The sequence below is a fragment of the Hyla sarda genome, unplaced genomic scaffold, assembly GCF_029499605.1.
Source record: "Hyla sarda isolate aHylSar1 unplaced genomic scaffold, aHylSar1.hap1 scaffold_2725, whole genome shotgun sequence".
Classification (NCBI taxonomy): domain Eukaryota; kingdom Metazoa; phylum Chordata; class Amphibia; order Anura; family Hylidae; genus Hyla; species Hyla sarda.
Genome location: NW_026609424.1, coordinates 26,217 through 32,216, shown reverse-complemented (window position 1 = coordinate 32,216; position 6,000 = coordinate 26,217). Strand labels below are relative to the sequence as shown.

Below are 6,000 nucleotides of genomic sequence, written 5' to 3'. Positions count from 1 at the left end.
GGTCTGCGTCCGAGGGGCGCCTCTCCGGCTAGGCGCCGAACAACTCATACTTACCTGGCAGGGAGATACCATGATCACTAAGGTGGTTCTCCCAGGGTGAGGCTCATCCATTGCACTCCGGGTGTGCTGACCCCTGCGATTTCCCCAAATGCGGGAAACTCGACTGCATAATTTGTGGTAGTGGGGGACTGCGTTCGCGCTTTCCCCTGATTTCCTCTGGTCAAAAATAGTGCTCGTCTGTTGTGCCCTGGGTGGCTGCAGAAGTGGTGCGCCTGCTCCATCTTCTTCTCCTCCTCCACATTTTATCAGTCGAGTTTTCCTGCTGTGTTTGGGTGATCTTCAGGGCTGAGCACACCGTGGGGTGCGATGGTTGAGCCTCCGTGCGAGAATCGAGTGTGTGCGGGTGCTTTGCTTTCATTCATCCATGGGCCTGCGTCTCCCCCTTGTGGTCAATCTGCAGTGCCATCCATCCCGGCCGGTCCATTTATTTTCTTGAAGTTGTGTTGTGTTGTGTTGTGTTGTGTTGTGTTGTGTTGTGTGTGTGTGTGTGTGTGTGTGTGTGTGTGTGTATGCCTTTCAGCTTGACTTCCTAACCTCCTTTCCTCCGTATGCAGCCCTGAGCCTTCCTCCTTGTAGGCGTGGCAATGTTGAGACTGTGAGCGAGCGGCTGCACCGCACCGCCCATCCATGCAAATATCCAGTTTTGTGTCTGTCTGTGGCGTCTTTGCAGTGTTGTGATGCACGCCGCAAAGTGAATCCGGACCCTTGGACGCCTTAGTCGCGGGGGGTGGGTCAGGGTCTCCACCCTTCTCCACTTGTATCTGTATGTTCTGCAACTGTACTGGCCCCCCTCCCCCAAACCAAAACCATGAGGGAAAGGAGCCGAAATCGCACCAATGGAGGTGGTCTGCGTCCGAGGGGCGCCTCTCCGGCTAGGCGCCGAACAACTCATACTTACCTGGCAGGGGAGATACCATGATCACTAAGGTGGTTCTCCCAGGGTGAGGCTCATCCATTGCACTCCGGGTGTGCTGACCCCTGCGATTTCCCCAAATGCGGGAAACTCGACTGCATAATTTGTGGTAGTGGGGGACTGCGTTCGCGCTTTCCCCTGATTTCCTCTGGTCAAAAATAGTGCTCGTCTGTTGTGCCCTGGGTGGCTGCAGAAGTGGTGCGCCTGCTCCATCTTCTTCTCCTCCTCCACATTTTATCAGTCGAGTTTTCCTGCTGTGTTTGGGTGATCTTCAGGGCTGAGCACACACCGTGGGGTGCGATGGTTGAGCCTCCGTGCGAGAATCGAGTGTGTGCGGGTGCTTTGCTTTCATTCATCCATGGGCCTGCGTCTCCCCCTTGTGGTCAATCTGCAGTGCCATCCATCCCGGCCGGTCCATTTATTTTCTTGAAGTTGTGTTGTGTTGTGTTGTGTTGTGTTGTGTTGTGTTGTGTGTGTGTGTGTGTGTGTGTGTGTGTGTGTGTGTGTATGCCTTTCAGCTTGACTTCCTAACCTCCTTTCCTCCGTATGCAGCCCTGAGCCTTCCTCCTTGTAGGCGTGGCAATGTTGAGACTGTGAGCGAGCGGCTGCACCGCACCGCCCATCCATGCAAATATCCAGTTTTGTGTCTGTCTGTGGCGTCTTTGCAGTGTTGTGATGCACGCCGCAAAGTGAATCCGGACCCTTGGGACGCCTTAGTCGCGGGGGGTGGGTCAGGGTCTCCACCCTTCTCCACTTGTATCTGTATGTTCTGCAACTGTACTGGCCCCCCTCCCCCAAACCAAAACCATGAGGGAAAGGAGCCGAAATCGCACCAATGGAGGTGGTCTGCGTCCGAGGGGCGCCTCTCCGGCTAGGCGCCGAACAACTCATACTTACCTGGCAGGGGAGATACCATGATCACTAAGGTGGTTCTCCCAGGGTGAGGCTCATCCATTGCACTCCGGGTGTGCTGACCCCTGCGATTTCCCCAAATGCGGGAAACTCGACTGCATAATTTGTGGTAGTGGGGGACTGCGTTCGCGCTTTCCCCTGATTTCCTCTGGTCAAAAATAGTGCTCGTCTGTTGTGCCCTGGGTGGCTGCAGAAGTGGTGCGCCTGCTCCATCTTCTTCTCCTCCTCCACATTTTATCAGTCGAGTTTTCCTGCTGTGTTTGGGTGATCTTCAGGGCTGAGCACACCGTGGGGTGCGATGGTTGAGCCTCCGTGCGAGAATCGAGTGTGTGCGGGTGCTTTGCTTTCATTCATCCATGGGCCTGCGTCTCCCCCTTGTGGTCAATCTGCAGTGCCATCCATCCCGGCCGGTCCATTTATTTTCTTGAAGTTGTGTTGTGTTGTGTTGTGTTGTGTTGTGTTGTGTTGTGTGTGTGTGTGTGTGTGTGTGTGTGTGTGTGTGTGTGTATGCCTTTCAGCTTGACTTCCTAACCTCCTTTCCTCCGTATGCAGCCCTGAGCCTTCCTCCTTGTAGGCGTGGCAATGTTGAGACTGTGAGCGAGCGGCTGCACCGCACCGCCCATCCATGCAAATATCCAGTTTTGTGTCTGTCTGTGGCGTCTTTGCAGTGTTGTGATGCACGCCGCAAAGTGAATCCGGACCCTTGGGACGCCTTAGTCGCGGGGGGTGGGTCAGGGTCTCCACCCTTCTCCACTTGTATCTGTATGTTCTGCAACTGTACTGGCCCCCCTCCCCCAAACCAAAACCATGAGGGAAAGGAGCCGAAATCGCACCAATGGAGGTGGTCTGCGTCCGAGGGGCGCCTCTCCGGCTAGGCGCCGAACAACTCATACTTACCTGGCAGGGGAGATACCATGATCACTAAGGTGGTTCTCCCAGGGTGAGGCTCATCCATTGCACTCCGGGTGTGCTGACCCCTGCGATTTCCCCAAATGCGGGAAACTCGACTGCATAATTTGTGGTAGTGGGGGACTGCGTTCGCGCTTTCCCCTGATTTCCTCTGGTCAAAAATAGTGCTCGTCTGTTGTGCCCTGGGTGGCTGCAGAAGTGGTGCGCCTGCTCCATCTTCTTCTCCTCCTCCACATTTTATCAGTCGAGTTTTCCTGCTGTGTTTGGGTGATCTTCAGGGCTGAGCACACCGTGGGGTGCGATGGTTGAGCCTCCGTGCGAGAATCGAGTGTGTGCGGGTGCTTTGCTTTCATTCATCCATGGGCCTGCGTCTCCCCCTTGTGGTCAATCTGCAGTGCCATCCATCCCGGCCGGTCCATTTATTTTCTTGAAGTTGTGTTGTGTTGTGTTGTGTTGTGTTGTGTTGTGTTGTGTGTGTGTGTGTGTGTGTGTGTGTGTGTGTGTGTGTATGCCTTTCAGCTTGACTTCCTAACCTCCTTTCCTCCGTATGCAGCCCTGAGCCTTCCTCCTTGTAGGCGTGGCAATGTTGAGACTGTGAGCGAGCGGCTGCACCGCACCGCCCATCCATGCAAATATCCAGTTTTGTGTCTGTCTGTGGCGTCTTTGCAGTGTTGTGATGCACGCCGCAAAGTGAATCCGGACCCTTGGGACGCCTTAGTCGCGGGGGGTGGGTCAGGGTCTCCACCCTTCTCCACTTGTATCTGTATGTTCTGCAACTGTACTGGCCCCCCTCCCCCAAACCAAAACCATGAGGGAAAGGAGCCGAAATCGCACCAATGGAGGTGGTCTGCGTCCGAGGGGCGCCTCTCCGGCTAGGCGCCGAACAACTCATACTTACCTGGCAGGGGAGATACCATGATCACTAAGGTGGTTCTCCCAGGGTGAGGCTCATCCATTGCACTCCGGGTGTGCTGACCCCTGCGATTTCCCCAAATGCGGGAAACTCGACTGCATAATTTGTGGTAGTGGGGGACTGCGTTCGCGCTTTCCCCTGATTTCCTCTGGTCAAAAATAGTGCTCGTCTGTTGTGCCCTGGGTGGCTGCAGAAGTGGTGCGCCTGCTCCATCTTCTTCTCCTCCTCCACATTTTATCAGTCGAGTTTTCCTGCTGTGTTTGGGTGATCTTCAGGGCTGAGCACACCGTGGGGTGCGATGGTTGAGCCTCCGTGCGAGAATCGAGTGTGTGCGGGTGCTTTGCTTTCATTCATCCATGGGCCTGCGTCTCCCCCTTGTGGTCAATCTGCAGTGCCATCCATCCCGGCCGGTCCATTTATTTTCTTGAAGTTGTGTTGTGTTGTGTTGTGTTGTGTTGTGTTGTGTTGTGTGTGTGTGTGTGTGTGTGTGTGTGTGTGTGTGTGTGTGTATGCCTTTCAGCTTGACTTCCTAACCTCCTTTCCTCCGTATGCAGCCCTGAGCCTTCCTCCTTGTAGGCGTGGCAATGTTGAGACTGTGAGCGAGCGGCTGCACCGCACCGCCCATCCATGCAAATATCCAGTTTTGTGTCTGTCTGTGGCGTCTTTGCAGTGTTGTGATGCACGCCGCAAAGTGAATCCGGACCCTTGGGACGCCTTAGTCGCGGGGGGTGGGTCAGGGTCTCCACCCTTCTCCACTTGTATCTGTATGTTCTGCAACTGTACTGGCCCCCCTCCCCCAAACCAAAACCATGAGGGAAAGGAGCCGAAATCGCACCAATGGAGGTGGTCTGCGTCCGAGGGGCGCCTCTCCGGCTAGGCGCCGAACAACTCATACTTACCTGGCAGGGGAGATACCATGATCACTAAGGTGGTTCTCCCAGGGTGAGGCTCATCCATTGCACTCCGGGTGTGCTGACCCCTGCGATTTCCCCAAATGCGGGAAACTCGACTGCATAATTTGTGGTAGTGGGGGACTGCGTTCGCGCTTTCCCCTGATTTCCTCTGGTCAAAAATAGTGCTCGTCTGTTGTGCCCTGGGTGGCTGCAGAAGTGGTGCGCCTGCTCCATCTTCTTCTCCTCCTCCACATTTTATCAGTCGAGTTTTCCTGCTGTGTTTGGGTGATCTTCAGGGCTGAGCACACCGTGGGGTGCGATGGTTGAGCCTCCGTGCGAGAATCGAGTGTGTGCGGGTGCTTTGCTTTCATTCATCCATGGGCCTGCGTCTCCCCCTTGTGGTCAATCTGCAGTGCCATCCATCCCGGCCGGTCCATTTATTTTCTTGAAGTTGTGTTGTGTTGTGTTGTGTTGTGTTGTGTTGTGTTGTGTGTGTGTGTGTGTGTGTGTGTGTGTGTGTGTGTGTGTGTATGCCTTTCAGCTTGACTTCCTAACCTCCTTTCCTCCGTATGCAGCCCTGAGCCTTCCTCCTTGTAGGCGTGGCAATGTTGAGACTGTGAGCGAGCGGCTGCACCGCACCGCCCATCCATGCAAATATCCAGTTTTGTGTCTGTCTGTGGCGTCTTTGCAGTGTTGTGATGCACGCCGCAAAGTGAATCCGGACCCTTGGGACGCCTTAGTCGCGGGGGGTGGGTCAGGGTCTCCACCCTTCTCCACTTGTATCTGTATGTTCTGCAACTGTACTGGCCCCCCTCCCCCAAACCAAAACCATGAGGGAAAGGAGCCGAAATCGCACCAATGGAGGTGGTCTGCGTCCGAGGGGCGCCTCTCCGGCTAGGCGCCGAACAACTCATACTTACCTGGCAGGGGAGATACCATGATCACTAAGGTGGTTCTCCCAGGGTGAGGCTCATCCATTGCACTCCGGGTGTGCTGACCCCTGCGATTTCCCCAAATGCGGGAAACTCGACTGCATAATTTGTGGTAGTGGGGGACTGCGTTCGCGCTTTCCCCTGATTTCCTCTGGTCAAAAATAGTGCTCGTCTGTTGTGCCCTGGGTGGCTGCAGAAGTGGTGCGCCTGCTCCATCTTCTTCTCCTCCTCCACATTTTATCAGTCGAGTTTTCCTGCTGTGTTTGGGTGATCTTCAGGGCTGAGCACACCGTGGGGTGCGATGGTTGAGCCTCCGTGCGAGAATCGAGTGTGTGCGGGTGCTTTGCTTTCATTCATCCATGGGCCTGCGTCTCCCCCTTGTGGTCAATCTGCAGTGCCATCCATCCCGGCCGGTCCATTTATTTTCTTGAAGTTGTGTTGTGTTGTGTTGTGTTGTGTTGTGTTGTG

At 55.0% G+C, this 6,000-nt stretch overlaps 7 non-coding genes across 7 annotated transcripts; all 7 read left to right on the top strand.

The window, feature by feature from the left end:
- The first annotated feature begins 46 nt into the window (after positions 1-46).
- Positions 47-209, top strand: LOC130325628 (U1 spliceosomal RNA). Its single transcript, XR_008870412.1, has one exon. It is a non-coding gene; the product is annotated as a U1 spliceosomal RNA (small nuclear RNA).
- Positions 210-950: 741 nt separating this feature from the next.
- On the top strand, positions 951-1,114 carry LOC130325626 (U1 spliceosomal RNA). The gene has a single exon (XR_008870410.1). It is a non-coding gene; the product is annotated as a U1 spliceosomal RNA (small nuclear RNA).
- Positions 1,115-1,862: 748 nt separating this feature from the next.
- On the top strand, positions 1,863-2,026 carry LOC130325625 (U1 spliceosomal RNA). The gene has a single exon (XR_008870409.1). It is a non-coding gene; the product is annotated as a U1 spliceosomal RNA (small nuclear RNA).
- A 748-nt stretch (positions 2,027-2,774) lies between these two features.
- LOC130325624 (U1 spliceosomal RNA) lies at positions 2,775-2,938 on the top strand. The gene has a single exon (XR_008870408.1). It is a non-coding gene; the product is annotated as a U1 spliceosomal RNA (small nuclear RNA).
- A 746-nt stretch (positions 2,939-3,684) lies between these two features.
- Positions 3,685-3,848, top strand: LOC130325623 (U1 spliceosomal RNA). The gene has a single exon (XR_008870407.1). It is a non-coding gene; the product is annotated as a U1 spliceosomal RNA (small nuclear RNA).
- A 750-nt stretch (positions 3,849-4,598) lies between these two features.
- LOC130325621 (U1 spliceosomal RNA) lies at positions 4,599-4,762 on the top strand. Its single transcript, XR_008870406.1, has one exon. It is a non-coding gene; the product is annotated as a U1 spliceosomal RNA (small nuclear RNA).
- Positions 4,763-5,512: 750 nt separating this feature from the next.
- LOC130325620 (U1 spliceosomal RNA) lies at positions 5,513-5,676 on the top strand. Its single transcript, XR_008870405.1, has one exon. It is a non-coding gene; the product is annotated as a U1 spliceosomal RNA (small nuclear RNA).
- Positions 5,677-6,000: the final 324 nt, after the last annotated feature.